The 16861-nt window shown below is 47.6% G+C and overlaps 1 protein-coding gene across 2 annotated transcripts in view; it reads right to left on the reverse strand.

The window, feature by feature from the left end:
- Window positions 1-16861, reverse strand: part of LOC147107700 (NXPE family member 3-like) — a 50755-nt gene that overhangs the window by 10084 nt on the left and 23810 nt on the right. The gene's annotated exons all lie outside the window — the stretch shown is intronic.

The raw sequence follows: 16861 nt of genomic DNA on the forward strand, positions 1-16861 counted from the left end.
GATATAGGAATCGTGATGCATTATACCTTAGGTTATCAATACATTTTCAATTAAGAGCATAAGAACTAGGAGCAGGAGTAGGCCACATGGCCCCTCGAACCTGCTTCGCCATTCAATAAGATCATGGCTGATCTTGGACCTCAACTCCACTTTCCCACCCGATCTCCATATCCCTTGATTCCCCTTGAGCCCAAAAATCTATCGATCTCAGCCTTGAACATACTCAATGACTCAGCATCCACAGCCCTTTGGGGTAGATAATTCCAAAGATTCAGAACCCTCTGAGTGAAGAAATTCCTCCTCATCTCAGTCTTAAATGCCTGACCCCTTATCCTGAGACTATGCCCCCTAGTTCTAGACTCTCCAGCCAGGGGAAAACAACCTCTCAGCATCTACCCTGTCAATCCCTCTTAAATCTTATATGTTTCAATGAGATCACCTCTCATTCTTCTAAACTCCCGAGAGTATAGGCTCAATCTACTCAATCTCTCCTCATAGGACAACCCTCTCATCCCAGGAATCAATCTAGTTAACCATTGTTGCACTGCCTCCAAGGCAAGTATGTCCTTCCTCAGATAAGGAGACCAAAACTGTGCAGAGTAGTCTAGGTGTGGTCTCACCAAAGCCCTATACAATTTTTAAAAATTTGTTTATGGGATGTGGGCGTTGCTGGCAAGGCCAGCATTTATTACCCATCCCTAATTGCCCTTGAGAAGGTGGTGGTGAGCCACCTTCTTGAACCGCTGCAGTCCGTGTGGTGAAGGTGTAGTAAGATTTCCTTACTCTTGCACTCCAACCCCCTTGTAATAAAGGCCAACTTGTCAATTGCCTTCCTAATTGCTTGCTGTACCTGCATGCTAACTTTGTGTTTCCTGTACGAGGACACCTAAATCTCTCTGAACACCAACAGTTAATATTTTTTTACCATTTAAAAACTATTTTGATTTTCTATTCTTCCTACCAAAGTGAATAACCTCACATTTCCTCACTTTATACTCCATCTGCCACCTTATTGCCCACTCAATTAACCTGTCCATATCCCTTTGCAGGCTCTTTGTATCCTCTTCACAGCTTACTTTCCCACCTAGCTTTGTATCGTCAGTAAACTTGGATACATTACACTCGGTCCCTTCATCTAAGTCATTAATATAGATTGTAAATAGCTGAGGCCCAAGCACTGATCCTTGCAATACCCTACTAGTTACAGCCTGCCAACTGGAAAATGATCCATTTATCCCTACTCTCTGTTTTCTATCCATTAACCAATCTTCTATCCATGCTAATAACCTTTTATGTGGCACCCATCGAATGCCTTTTGGAAATCCAAATATACTACATCCACTGTTTCCCCTTTATCTACCCTGCTAGTTACATCCTCAATAAACTCTAATAAATTTGTCAAACACGATTTCCCTTTCATAAAACCATGTTGACTTTGCCTAATCATATTCTGATTTTCTAAGTGCCCTATTACCACTTCCTTAATAATTTGATTCCAGCATTTTTCTAATGACTAATGTCAGGCTAACAGGTCTGTAGTTCCTTATTTTCTCTCTCCCTCCTTTCTTGAATAGCGGGGTTACATTTGCTACCTTCAAATTGACTAATCAGTTTTCATCGGCAATGACAAATCCCAGCAGGACCATTAGCTGTTACCACAGAATGCACACATACACAAAGAGAAAAATGATCCAAGCAGTATCCTGAACAATGTTGTGCCAATGAGTATAAGAGTAAAGAAGCCTTGCTGCAATTCTCTAGTGTTTTGGTGAGACCACACCTGGAGTACTGTGCACAGTTTTGGTCTCCTTACCTATGGAAGGATATACTTACCTTAGAGGGGGTGCAACGAAGGTTCACTAGATTGTTCTTATAGTTGTTGAGTATATTCAAGGCTGTGATAAGATAGATTTTTGGACTCTAGGGGAATCAAAGGATATGGGGATCAGGCGCGAAAGTAGAGTTGAGGCCTTCTCCTGCTTCTAATTGTTATGTTCTTATGTTCTTATTCCAGGGATTAAGGGATTGTCCTATGTGGAGAAATTTAGTAGAATGGGCCTATATTCTCTGGACTCTAGAAGAATGAGAGGTGATCTCATTAAAACATATAAAAATCTTAGAGTACTTGACAGGGTAGATGCTGAGAGGTTGTTTCCATTGGCTGGAGAGCCTAGAATTAGGGATCGTAGTCTCAGAATAAGGGGCCGGCCTTTTAGGACTGAGATGAGAAATTTCTTCACTCAGAGGGTTGAGAATTTTTGGAATTCTCTACACCAGAGGGCTGTAGATGCTCAGTCGACAAGTACATTCAAGACTAAGATCGATAGATTTTTGGGCACTAATGGTGTCAAAGGACATGGGGATGAGGAGTTGAGGTCGAAGATCAGCCATGACCTTATTGAATGGCGGAGCAGGCTCGAGGGGCCGTAAGGCCTACTCCTGCTCCTAGTTCTTATGTAAATGCACCACCTGGTGTGGCACTGAGCTATCTAGGTAAGGAGGACCTACTTTTGATTCTTGTTCTGTGCTGAGTTAGCTCGTCTCAGCTGGGTGGTCGTAGAGCCGTTACATAAGACATTATTATGTTGACCATATAGTCATGTCCCATTGAGTACAGCCTCTTCTATACATGGCTGTCAACTAAAATGTTTTACTTTCTACAGAAAAGATGAAGGAAATGAGGAAATAAAAATTTAAAGGAGCACCTCACCCTTGACCTATAGAATTACATAGAATATACAGCACAGGAATAGGCCATTCGGCCCAACCAATCCATGCTGGCCTTTATGCTCCACTCGAGCCTCCTCTCATCCTTCCTCATCTAAATCTATCAGCATAACCCTCTATTCCCTTCTCCTTCATATGCTTATCTAGCCTCCGCTTAAAAGCATCTATACTATTTACCTCAACCACTCTCTGTGGTAGCAAGTTCCACAGTCTCTGTGTAAAGAGGTTTCTTCTGAATTCCCCATTTGATTTTTTGGTGACTATCTTATATTGACAGCCTCTAGTTATGCTCTTCCCCACAAGTGGAAACATTCTCTCCGAATCTACTCCATCAAAACCTTTCATAATTGTAAAGGCCTCTGTTAGGTCACCCCTCAGCCTTGTCTTTTCAAGAGAAAATAGACCCAGCCTGTTCATCCTTTCCTGATAGGTATACCCTCGCATTTCTGGTATCATCCCTTTAAATCTTTTTTGTACCCTCTCTAGTGCCTCTACATCCTTTTTATAATATGATGACCAGAACTGTACACAGTACTGCAAGTGTGGTCTAACCAAGGTTCGATACAGATTTAGCATAACTTCTTTACTTTTCAATTCAGTCCCTCTAGAAATAAACCCTAGTGCTTGGTTTGCCTTTTTTATGGCCTTATTGTGTCGCTACTTTTATTGATTTGTGTATTTGCACTCCCAGATCCCTTTGCTCCTCTGCGCCATTTAGATTTTTATTTTCCAAGTAATATGTGACCTCCTTATTTTTCTTACCAAAATGTAATAACTCACACTTACCTATGTCGAAATTAATTTGCCAATTATATGCCCATTCTGCAAGTTTATTAATCTTATTGTTACTTGTTGCAGTTCTCCTCAGTACTGACTAACCCCCCCAATTTGGTGTGATCCGCAAATTTAGAAATTGTGTTTTTGCTTCCTAAGTCTAAATCGCTAATATAAATTGTGAACAACAATGGTTCCAGCACTGATCCTTGTGGGACCCCACTTTCTACCTTCTGCCAAGCTGAATAGCTATCCTTTACCCCTACTGTCTTGAAGCCAGCTAGCCATCCATTCTGCTACTTGTCCCGATTCCGCATTCCCTGACCTTATTCATTAGTCTATTGTGTGGCACCTTATCGAAGGTATTTTGGAAATCTAGTTAAATTACATCTACTGCATTACCCTTGTCTACTCTCTCAGTTACCTCTTCAAAGAATTCAATGAGGTTGGTCAAGCAAGACTCCCTTTTGAAATCCATGCTGATTATTCATTATTATATTTTTGGTTTCTAGATATTTTTCTATTTTCTCTTTTAGTAGGGATTCCATTATTTTTCCTACCACCGATGTTATGCTGACTGGTCTATAGTTCCCTGGACACGTTCTCTCTCCCTTCTTAAATATAGGTATTATGTTACCTATTCACCAGTCCTCTGGCACTACACCTTTCTCTAACAAATTATTAAATATGTGTAATAGTGCCTCTAACTGCTGGTTTCTTTGAAATAGTTTCCAATCCACATGTAGCCCGCTCCTGCTGAGAATAGATACTAAGCAAGATTCTGCTAATCTGTTATCCTTGCTATGGAATATAATTTAGAGAATATAAACTGTTCATGGGGTATCTCATGGATAGTTATGTATTCAATCCAAAGCCCAGGAGTGTCTCCCTTCCATTTATATTTGAGTAATCACAATTATCTTTTACAACCAAAGTTGTGTTCTGCATTCTGAATGCATGTACCCAGATCTGAATAGTAACAGCAGCAACAAATTCCAGGGGGGAATTTTAATTTTCAAGAGCAAGTGGGTTTGGGAGCGGGTGGGTGGGGTGGGGGTGGGGGCTAAAAGTGCAGAAATTGACAGTGCTTCGGGAAGCAGGCTCCAATCCGGCAACTATCGCATTTAACTGCAGTGCGTTAAGTTGCGTGCAAGAAACCCCCTCGGGAGAGGCGGGTTGCCAATTTAAATATGTTAATAGGTCATTAAGAGCTATCTTAACAGGGGTTTTAGGATTTAACTGTGGGTGCATGAGTTTCCCAGGCTTCCTGGAACTCGCCAGTGAAAGCAAGGCGAGAGCACAGTGGCAATTGAAAGGGTTGAAGAAATGAATTGAAGAAATGAATTGAAGAAAAATTCCCATCTGGTTTCTTGCCCAATTGTGTGAAAGGCTTTTGCTCATAGTACTTGTTCTGAGAGGTTACTTTCACTACTTTGGAGGTTTATACATCTGATCTGCACTCTGCAGCTGTGATCTATCAGATCAGCATGGGTGCTGCCTATGTTGTTTTAGCTTGGACCTCAGATGAGGACCAAGTTGACCATCAGCATCAACAGCAGCAGCAGGAGCAGCAGCAGGAGGAGCACCAGCCGCAGGAGCACCACCAGCAGGAGCAGCAGCAGCCTGCTCCCCACAGACCTGCCGCTCCACCGGAGAGAGGGGATGTGCAGAGAGGTGCAGCTCACAGGAGGTGATACCCGCAACACAGGGTGTACAGGCAGAGAGGATCAACTTCCTGGACATGTTGGACCACCAATGTCTCAGGAGGCTCGGAGCCTTGCGTCAGGTGGTGGCAGACATTTGCAGCCTGCTGGAACATGACCAGCTGCCAAGTGGACCTGGTGGCCACACTTTACCAGTGGCTATCAAAGTCACCACCACCCTCAACTTCTTTGCCTCTGGCTCCTACCAGGGATCTGCCGGAGACATTTCAGGATCTCGCAGTCGGCCGCCCACAAATGCATAACACAGGTGACTGATGCCATGTTTGCCAGGGCAGGCAATTATGTACACTTTGCCACAGATGATGCCAGCCAGAATGAGCGGGCACTTGGGTGTGCGGCTCTGTCTGGCTTCCCACAGGTGCAGGGCGTCATCGACTGCATGTGGTAATTAAGGCACCCCCAGATCAGCTAGGAATGTTCGTCAACTGCAAGGGCTTCCACTCCGTCAATGCGCAGCTGGTGTGCAACCACAAAAAGATGATTATGCAGGTGTGCGCAAGATTCCCAGGCAGCTGCCATGATGCTTTCATCCTGCGCCAATCCACCCTCCCTGATCTCTTTGCACCTTGAAGCAGATTTACCAGCTGGCTGCTTGGAGACAAGGGATACCCACTTAAAACATGGCTGATGATACCCGTGAGGAACCCAACCAATGAGGCCCACGAGCAATACATATGACAACCAGATGTGTCATCGAGCAAGCAATCGATGTGCTGAAGATGCGCTTCAAATGCCTCGACAGATATGGAGGCGTCCTTCAATACACACCAGCCAGGGTGTCCAGAGTGGTCGTGGTGTGCGGCGCTCTGCACAACATTGCACAGCAGCGACGTTTGGACCTTCAGGAGGAACAAGGCACAGAACACAGAGCTGAGGAGGAGCAGGAGGATGAGGAGGAAGATGAGGTGGAGCAGGAAGAGGAGGAGGAATGTGATGCGGCCAATGCACCAGCAGCAGGGCATATTGCTGCCCGGGATACCCTCATAATAGCAAAGTTCAGTTAGGTTGCACCAGTTCACCCATCTGACAGCCACATGCTAAAACCACTTGGCCCCACCCCTTCCTCCAACACAAAGCAGTCCTGCAATCAACCAAGCATTCCTTTCACAGCCTCCCATTGCTCGGCGTTAAGTTTTGTCTTACCATTCATAACAAGTGAGAAGGCCACTTGCCAGGCAGCAGGCAAAAATTGGCAACATGGGAACGTGGTGCAAACAAATATTTATGTGGCTCATAAATTAAACAGAAACTTAACAATCTAACATTGTTCAGCTACAGATCTTTACTCTTCCTCTTTCTAGCATTTCTACGTGGTGCAACCTCTGTGGCTTCAGCAGAGGTAGAGTCAGGCAGTTTAAGATCCCTGCTCTGACTGTTGAGATGCTCTTGGCTGATCTCCACTGGGTTCGGAGCCCGCAAGGGCCCCGCCAAAACACTGCTCCACCTGCATCTGTACAGGGGCAGCCTTGGCCATCGGGACACGAGGCAGCATGTGGGGTACTGACCAGGGCGGGGGAAGGGCACCGGGTGAGAAGTGGAAGCACATTGAGCAGAGTCTCGACTTCCATACCCCCTTTCACCATCTTCCCTCTCATGGCCCACCTGCACTTCCCTGCTAGCAATCAGCTGGAGAGCATTTTGCTGCACATCGGTGGGGTGCTGAACGGCCAAGGCTAGAGTTTCATCAATCCTATTGAAGGTGGCATTCAGAACGTGCAAGCCATTGGTGAGGGCCTGCATGCACTCGTTTGATTGCCGCGTTTGATGCTTCATGCAGGTGGCCATCTTTCCATGGATGAAGACAGAAGAGATCATCGCAAAGGCCTGCGACATCATGCCACTCATCCTTGAGACGGACTTCTCCAATCTCTCTGCAAGCGGCACAGTGCGGCTGGAACACCTGCCAGTACGTTTCACATTCTTTGCTGCTGCTGCAGAAGTATCCACTTCGTTGATGGTCCAGCTGAACAGAGCTTTGAGTGTCCTGCGGCCTCTGACATGAACTCTCCACTGCTGTTCCTGTCTCCACCATCTGCTCTTGCTCACTTGTGATGTGTGAGCCACCAGGTGAAAACCCAACTATCTTCCTTACCGGTCCCACTGAAGTGTGAGTATCTGAGCTGGTGCATGGTCTGCATGAGTCCTATGACGGTGCACCCTCAGAGTGTGTGACCTCATCTGAGGAGTTGTCGTCGTCCTCCTGAACCACCTTCTGCGTGATGCTTGGTGGTCCTGTTGCAGATTAAAGACATGAATTAGAACTGTCACAGTAAGAATGTTTTAAGTGAACATTATGCACATGATCATATTTCACTGACTGCTGACATCAAGTCAACATGAGCGAGTGTTGTATGCCATCGGGCTATGTGATATTTAATTCAGTCACCAGGTAGCTAGGAGGTTTCCATCTCCCCATCTCCAATGGCCAGGCATGCCAAGAATCCGCTGATCTCCAGCACCTCCTCCTCTGCGAATGTAAGTATTGAAATTGCTGGTGGATCACCTCCGGTTCTCTGCCTCTTCCTGGTGTTCTGTGCTTTCTTCTCCTGCAAGGAGGGAAAGAAAAGACATTTGAGTGACAGTAATGAAATGTGTTGAACGGATGGATGGACAACATTTGTTGAGGGTGACTATGAGGGAGAGGTGTGACATTGCATTAAGGTGAGGGTGAGTGTCAGTGTTGGATGCACAGATGGGGATAGGTGCACCTGCAGGGTAAGTTGGTGTGAGGAGTGATGTGCTGGAGTAGTCTTGAGAAGGCAGAGTGAGGGGGTTGGCGTGATACACACATCAGGATGTAGTTGAATGTGCCAGTGTATTCACCTTTCCTGCGCTGATTAGGTCATTAAACCGCTTACGGCGCTGTATCCAGAAGTGTGGCACCACACTCCTGCTGCTCACCTCCTGAGCCACCTCTAGCCACACCTTGCTCTCAGTGGCAGGCGTCTTTCTCCCGTCGGCAGGGAAAATGATCTCCCCGTGGGCCCTTAACAGTCCACAGCATCAGATCTAAGGAGGCAAGAGTGAAACGAGGTGTAGACTTGCCAAGTTGGGACTGCATAACAACACTTACCTCCTCTGTTCCCCCACCTCCACAATCCATCAACTGTCATCTTTGCAGTGTCCCTTTAAATAGTTCAATTGAAATCGACTCATGCGTGTCGTCATCACGCCCGCTCATGGTAATTGGTTGAGAAACCAGGAAGTCAGATGCAAATGCAGTAGTTGGATTAAAAAAACTCTGTCAGAAGCGCTACACTTCAGGGTTTGCCCCCGCTCCCAGCACGTTAAAATTCCCCCTCAAGTGTTTAGCAAAATACCTAACTGAAATCCATATTTTATTTTCATTGCACCACCCTCCCAGAACTACAGAGGGACTGTTGGCAGAAACTTTGATGCTGTTCTGCTGATGTCCCACATACCTGCTGCCCAGGAACAGACTCCTTGGAGATGATTTTCACTTTCAGCAGTGGCAGAAAATGGGTGGCACTGGATCGGCCAGCCATTATAAACCCCGGCTGATTTCACTTTACATTAACCTCAATAACAGGTGGCTGATCCACAACCAGCAGTTTTTCACCTGTCCCCAAGGTGAAAATTTACCCCAATAATCTTCTAAATATTGCAGCAGTATTTCTGCACCAAATGGAATCTAGAGATGTGGTTAGGAACTTTATGTAATTTTATTAATTTCCATGATTATAATTTGTAATATCCCACTTTATAAAGTTTAAGTTTGGATTTGTTACACTGCAGGAAATGCACGTAATATTTTGAAAAAACATGGGAGAAATTTGTGTGCGCCATGAGAATTGCCGGTATCACCGGCAACTCAAGTTAACAGCCACTGAAAATGGCCGCACCGCTACCGTTGAAAAATTCACACTGGGGGTTGGCAATGTGGACCGCAGCGCTAACTTACCGTGCAATGCCCTCCTGGTGGCGTTAATAGAGCCCTCCGGCCCGAAGTTCCCATACACAGTTGGCGTTGCAGCTTCTTACAGCCTATGGGAGCGAGGCTGTGGAGTTCGCAAGGCATTGTGGACAATTAAAGGGGCAATGCATTCAGAACTAAGAAAAATTACAAAGAAGTGAAAAATTGCAATTTTCAGCCCTTACTGCTGTTCAAAAAAAAAAGCATTAAAAATAATTCTCAAATGGGAGTCTTCAGCTCTTAAAGCTGAACTGTCTTCCACACCTTAAAAAAATGGGAAAAGTGCTTCAGCACTAATACAAATGTCTCAGCAAGCCAGGGAAGGGGCACCCAGGGTCTCACACGCAGAGCTCCAGCTTTGTGCAGGGGGTCAACACTGCAAGAGAGGTCCTCTACCCACAGGGGTCAGGAGGCCCTCCAGAAAGAAGGATGTGGGACCACATCACTGAGGCCGTCACTGCCACCAGTGTCGCCGCCACGACCTGGCTCCAGTGTCCAAAGAATTTTCATGACCTCAGACCAGTGGTCAAGGTCAGTGAATGCATCTTCCAGAGCTGTCTCCTACCAACTGCACCACTAGCCTCACACACTGCTCAATGCAGGACCCCGCCCCACCTCACAATCACTCAGCTACCAACAATCTGCACCAATCATTGGACACATCTCCCATTCCTAGCCTCCCCTCACCCACTCGGAGGAGACAGTGCAGGCCATTCTTGGCAGGGGCATGGCTGAGCCCTTGGCCAGCGGCAGGGCAGAAAGGATACACGATGCTGGTATCCTCATACGTTATCCTCCTTCTGGCATGCACCTCTTGCTTTCCCGCCCTCCCTTCACCAAAACTCCACCATTGTGCCTTCCTCATTTCACACACGCAAGAAATGAAGCCTGCCCAGCCAGTGGGTGACCAAAAAGAGGGAAAAGGAGATTGATTTGACGCTCCCAGCCACCAGCTCCTCAAGGTCGACCAGCAAGGCCATTTGCAGTGTCCCCCACAGAAAGTCAGCAGCCTTCCACCAGCCATGCTGCAGTCACTGGGGTAGCACTGTGTGACATCAGTAGGATAGGCAAAGGCACACACAAGACAGTCACAAAGGGAATACACAAGGGTGATGAGTTGATTCCTTGATGTTTTATTGGATGGATAGATGTATAAAGTTGGATAATTCCACCCTGGATATCCCAACCAGAAAGGGGCAGTCTGGGTTGCATCCTTCCTTCTGTTTCCTCCTCTTCTGTTTCCTCCTCTTCTGTTTCTTCCTCTTCTGTGTCTTCCTCTTCGCTCTGTGAGTGGATACTGTAATTCTGAAATGACAGCATAAATTGCTGGAACACTCAGCTGGTCAGGCTGCACCTCGACCTGAGATGTGAACTCTGTTTCTCTCTCCATGGTTGTTGCCTGACCTGCTGTGTATTTGCAGCATTTTCTGTCTTCTTAGAGGCCTTCCTTTACCATCCGAGGCCTTGGAAGCATCCAGCAGCACTCCTTACACACTTAAAAAACTTTTAACATCTATTGCAGTAACCCACTACTTCAATAAAATTTAAAAAAAACAGTCCAAAAGCTTATATGCAAACTTACCTGAAAGATGCGTGTATCCCTTTAAGAGGTGCTGACAGCACCTCGGTCAGTGTGCTTGCAGGCTAGGTTTACCTGACGTGCTTAGGACCCAGCACTGAACTCAGCACTAATGTCGAAGTTTACCGTGGTGACGTCACCACTCCGCCATTTTGTTTTAAGGGCGCTACTTCAGAATGGCAGCGCTACTGGGTGGTCAAAAATGGCGGATGCCGCAGGACTCGCCACCAGCTGGCGGAATTGTGCCACCGCCACTTTCTTCACTTAACGCCACGCTAATGGGTGGTGCTAAGGTAGGGAATTTCTCCCCCATAACATTATTCACATCACTTAAGAACAATTTAATAAAAATGTGTCCCATTTATAGGTAGAAAACGTGAATTTTCAGTTGAATGTTTTTTCCGATAAATGAGTTTAAAAGAAATCAACAGCGCATATCCGTAATCTCAGATAATCTTGTAACCTTTTGCAATGTGTTGAACGTGTAATCCAAATTAAACAATAACATCTGCACTGTCTTGGCAATGCTCACTTTTCATTCCAGTTCCCCACACTGCCTTTGCCTCCCACCTCCCACACTCAGAATGCACAACTATATTCTTTGAGACACCATTTGCTTATATGTTGGATATATTGCGGGGGGGGGGAGGAGGGACTAAGCAAAATATGAGATCAACATTGTTGGTTTTTCTTGATCAGATAGAAGTATTCCTGATTTTGTTTCAAAGAAAACACATTGGAAGCAGATATACAGACAAGCCGGGGGTTAAATTGGCAAACCCCTGAAAATGGGCATGGGGATTGCGGTATGCTGTGCCCGTTCATTGCGTTGCAGGCAGCACGGTAAATTGGTGCTGCTTTCTGTTTTAAATGATTGCTTCATGTAGCGAGCGCTACCTGCGCTGTTCATTGGTTGCACGCATCAGCAGGGAGATGGATATCGTGAGTCACTAGTGCAACTTAAAAGCAGCCTGCACCTCTTAAGGGGGAGGTGCATTGTGGCTGCAAGAAGTGGAGGGATTTTTTTCAAAACTAAATCTGGGCTCTGATACTTTGAGGAATGGCTGAACATTTTAGAGACCGAGCACCAAGGTTTTCCGACAATGCACTGGAGGTCTTGGTGCAAGAGGTGGAGAGAAAGAGAGATATCCTGAGACCGTGGCCACTGGCAGGGTTGGAAGGATCGATGATGAGGGTATCTGCATACCTAATCCTCTTTCTCTCATCCTACTTCTCCCTCATCCCACAATTTCTTTTGACTCACAAGCTGCAGATGGTATAAGCACGCACTTCTTACTTTCTCCTCTCCCCTCACCACAACCCAACCCTTGTCCATTTTTCATTTCAGATACCCAAGAACCTTCCCAGTCAGAGGAAGAAGACAGTGAAGATATAGAGACATCGTCACTCAATCTTACACTCGTGGCCACCAGCTCAGAGATTGACACTGCGCATATTTTAGAGGCTAGGATAGAGGAGGGATCTACGCATGGTGAGACACAGGGTACAAGTGCACAGGAGCGAGGGTGGGGGGAAAGGATAGCGCAGGTGCCAGCTCACCTAGCACCTCACCTCACAGGGCAAGGTCGCACACTAGTTCTGCTGCAGAGGAGTCAGATGAGGACTTCGATGGGCCAGGTTACAGAAGAAGGTGGATGGGTGTACACACCCAAATGCTTGGTGCACTGGAAAGCCTGTGCTCAATGTCAAGGAGCATGGAGGAATCGAGCACAGGGTTTTGCACAAAGCTTTGAAGGGATCTGCATTGTGGCTCCTGGCAGTCAGTTAAAACTAGCTCCTCCACTTTGGAAAGACCACCTCAAAACGTCTACGTTGTATTAACTAAATCATCTAAATCAAATCATTTATTCAGTATGTTAACCAGACGATTGAGTAGTTAGCTTGGTCAAAAGACATGTGATTACATTTAGTCATGATAGCTTGAACAACAAAATCAATAAGGTAGTTTGAATATGTTTTCAGTTCAGTAGCATAACGTTTTTTTAAATTCTTGAATAATGTAGTCCTGTATTTCTGAGAAAAGACAGTTCCTTCCCAAGAAGAGATAGGCAAGCAGCAGCTCAGCATGGCCTTGATGAAGACAATACCCCACAGAGACTCATGTCAATCCAAGTTGGAGACCTTTAACTTTTCCTTGTTCGGCTTCCTTGCCAACCCCCTGCCATTTTCGACAAACAGCCGATCATGTACCCACTTCTGTTCATATGTCTTTGTGTGTGCAGTCAATGGCACCCTGCACCATGGGGAAGCCTGCAATTCATGTAAACCCTTATGCTCACTCCGCCTGCTAACCTCTGGCAAGAAGGAATGAGATGAAGCTGTCTCTCTGTGTATAGAGAGGCTCAGTGACCTAGCTTATGCAGCAGTGCATTGCAAACTGCAAGATGTTGCTTATATCTGCAGCAACAATATAGAAGGAGCCAAATGCATAAAAGGTAAGAGTCATGGTCACCTTGACAGCCACAGGCAATGTTGTCCTTGCCCTGTTTTGAGGTTGCAGTTGTGGCTGCAGCAGTTGGCAGATTTCAGTCTCGACCTCTTTAGTGAAGTGAAGACGTCCCACGCATTGGTTCTCGCTGAAGTTAAGGTAAGAGATTTGCACCCTAAAGACCCTGGGCTGATACGGCCTCCTGCTGAGAGCCCTTCTTCCTTTCATTGTCCTCCCTCTTCTAGCAACTTGTCCTGCTCTGTGTGGCCTCTCTTCATTCTCCCAGTCATGTTCAATTTTCAGAGGAAAGCCTACCAGGTCATCCATGTCTGGAAGAAACTTGTTTCAGCACACGCATTTAAATGAACAGCAAAGTATTTCTGCACCAGCAAAGTCACTCTCTGTAGACTATTCAAACTGTAGCCAAGTATAGGAAAGTTCCAAAAACATGTACCATTGCACCAGCAGCCAGAAGAAATAATCCAGCAACTAACCTGTAAGTAGATTATGATCCCTTTAAATAGCGCTGGTGGTGGAGGCGGGGTCCTTCATTCCATTTAACGTTGTGTTCAGTTATGCGAGGTTAGGACAGGGTGTTGGCTGGATGTGGAGTTTGAAAATAAAAGTGCTGGCGTCAAATCAGCTTTGTACAGATTGACATCATAATCTGCCTGCTCTGCATGCTGCCACCGGTCATTAGGTATGTGCGCACAAACACCTTTACCAAGATGGCGTCCCGCGCACTTCCCATCAGAAGTGTGCACGCGCATCTCAGGCCCCATTGTTGAGCATTAGATGGCCGTGTAGCGCCTAAAAAATGGGTGACTAATTGAGCGCCTGCCATGTTTTATAACAAATGCTTCATTAGTGTCTTTGAAAGCTGTTTATTCTTAGGTTAGTATCATGTTTATCAATCAGCAACACCAATCCTCTCTTTCTTGCAGCAGGATTTCTGCATCAAATGCACCAGACAATTGCCAACAACGTGGTCAACAGCATTATATATTTGTGAAACTTATCATTATGAATAATAAGATGCAGATGTTCATCCTGTCGGATTACTTCATTCCGGCTAAGATCCCCGCCTGAACTTTAACTTCGGCGGGGGTGTATAATGGGCGGTAGTGGATTGACCGCCAGTTATACACCCCGTGCAATTTTCCTTTCTATTGAAGCCAACACTTATCGCTGCTGTTTCTATAGAGATCTGGTTAGGTGAAGTCAACGGAAGGAAAGCTCAGGCTGGGTGTATAATGGACGGCTAATCTGCTCCCACCAGGTTTACACCCACACTGAAGTTGGAATGAAAATTCAGTTGCTCCACATCTAAACACACAGAGTGAAATGACGTATCTCAGACTGCATTGAGGAAAAAAGGGATTATGTTTTCAATCATATTTTCAAACCACAAATGAAAATAGTTAAAATACTCCATAATGACCAAGTCTCCAGTATTATGCATGATGTCGAATGGCTTGTACAGTTATAGTTGCATTGGCCCAGACATTTAGGGGATGTGGGGAGGGAATGAGGGAGGGGGGCTTATAGCGGCCGGGAAACTCGGAAATGCGATTAACGAAGAGGTCCTGCCGAATTTAACGGCAGGGACTCGTGAATTTTTGCTCCATTTCCCGGCCAGCAGCCAAACAGATTGAGAGGCTGTCTGGCTGTTGGGCAGGAAAGCCTGTGCTGGAAGTCCACAGCTGGAGAGGAGGGTGGGAGGGAGATCGGAGCATGGGTCGGGAGATCGGAGCATGGGTCGGGAGGGAGATCGGAGCATGGGTCGGGGGGAGATCGGGGCGAGGGCCGGGGGGAGATCGGGAAGTGGGTCGGGGGGAGATCGGAGCATGGGTCGGGGCAGTTCGGAGCGTGGGTCGGGGGAGATTGGGACGAGGGTCGGGGGAGATTGGGACGAGGGTCGGGGGGAGATCGGAGCGAGGGTCGGGGGAGATCGGGGTTGGGTCGGGGGGGAGATCGGGACGAGGGTCGGGGGGAGATCGGTGCGAGGGTCGGGGGGAGATCGGAGCATGGGTCGGGGGGAGATCAGAGCGTGGGTCAGAGGGAGATCAGAGCGTGGGTCAGAGGGAGATCGGAGCGTGGGTCAGGGGGAGATCGGGGCGTGGGTCGGGGGGAGATCGGAGCGTGGGTCGGGGGGAGATCGGAGCATGGGTCGGGAGGAGATCGGAGCGTGGGTCGGGAGGAGATTGGAGCATGGGTCGGGTGGAGATCGGTGCTTGGGTCAGGTGGGAGATCGGAGCGAGGGTCAGGGGGAGATCGGAGCGTGGGTCGGGGGGAGATCGGAGCGTGGGTCGGGTGGAGATCGGTGCGTGGGTTAGGTGGGAGATCGGAGCAAGGGTCAGGGGGAGATCGGAGCGTGGGTCGGGGGGAGATCGGCGCGTGGGTCGGGGGAGATCGTAGCGTGGGTCGGGGGGAGATGGTAGCCTGGGTCGGGTGGAGATTGGTGCGAATGTCGGGGGGAGATCGGAGCGTGGGTGGGGGGGAGATCGGAGCGTGGGTGGGGGGGAGATCGGAGCGTGGGTCGGGGGGAGATCGGAGCGTGGGTCGGGGGGAGATAGGAGCGTGGGTCGGGGGGAGATCGGAGCGTGGGTCGGGGGGAGATCGGAGCGAGGGTCGGGGGGAGATCAGAGCGTGGGTCGGGGGGAGATCGGAGCGAGGGTCGGGGGGAGATCGGAGTGTGGGTTGGTGGGAGATTGGAGTGTGGGTCGGGGGAGTTCGGGGCGAGGGTCGGGGGGAGATCGGAGCGTCGTTAAATAATGGACCCGCTTCTCAAGAGCAGGAAGTTGCCCGTCCCTCAACCCAGCTCCGTTAAAACCAAAAGTGAGTGTATTGGAGGCGGGTTGGGGTCAGGTTTCAGATTTTTGAAATTTGAACCTATTCCCCCGCCCCTCTCCCGTATCTATATATATAAAGCGGTTCTTCTGTCTGTCATTCCGTCTGTCTGTCTGTCCGGCTATACACACTCAAGTTATAGAGCGAACCTACACGTGTGTTACATCAAAAGAAAGCTTACGATTCCAGAACGATCATAAGCATATTTACTTTTTGGTCGGACAAAAATTGCACCCGCGGTATCCAAAAAATGTTCAACGTTCCGCTCATTATCCGCTCATTAGCATCGAGTGACATCAAGGTCGACCAATCATACGGTCGAGCGACCCGACGGTCGACTAATCGCTGTGTGGCGGGGGCGGGTTCGTGGCGCGTGCGGGCGGGCCCTCCTAGAGTCAAGTGACGGGACGATTGACCAATCCTACGCTTCGGTGATCTGACGGTCGACCAATCGGTGCATGTGTGGGTGGGGCTTATCATTCTGAACCGAGGTGAGTCGCCGCCATCTTGATTCCAAACTTTTCATTTCTTTTTCCCACTTTCTGCGTCTTTAAAAAAGTTGCTTTTAAAACACAAATTGTTTTTTAAAAAAGTTAATTAATTTCTAAATCTTTTATCTAATCTCATTAATTTTCCTACCTTTCCCCGTTTTTGCAGGCAGGCCTCGAAGCCTGGGCGTCTGTTGCCCAGCCACGCACGAGCGACGCACCGGCCGTCCCGCTGAGCCCGATTCCAAACCAGCGGCCAGCCATCTTGGTAAAGGCTGGCTGGGCTCACTGCAAGCTCCTCGCGCTGCATTCGCGCTCGCGCTGCACGGCGCATGC

This window comes from Somniosus microcephalus, chromosome 14 (genome assembly GCF_052327205.1).
Source record: "Somniosus microcephalus isolate GS21.2 chromosome 14, FLI_Smic_1.0, whole genome shotgun sequence".
Lineage (NCBI taxonomy): Eukaryota > Metazoa > Chordata > Chondrichthyes > Squaliformes > Somniosidae > Somniosus > Somniosus microcephalus.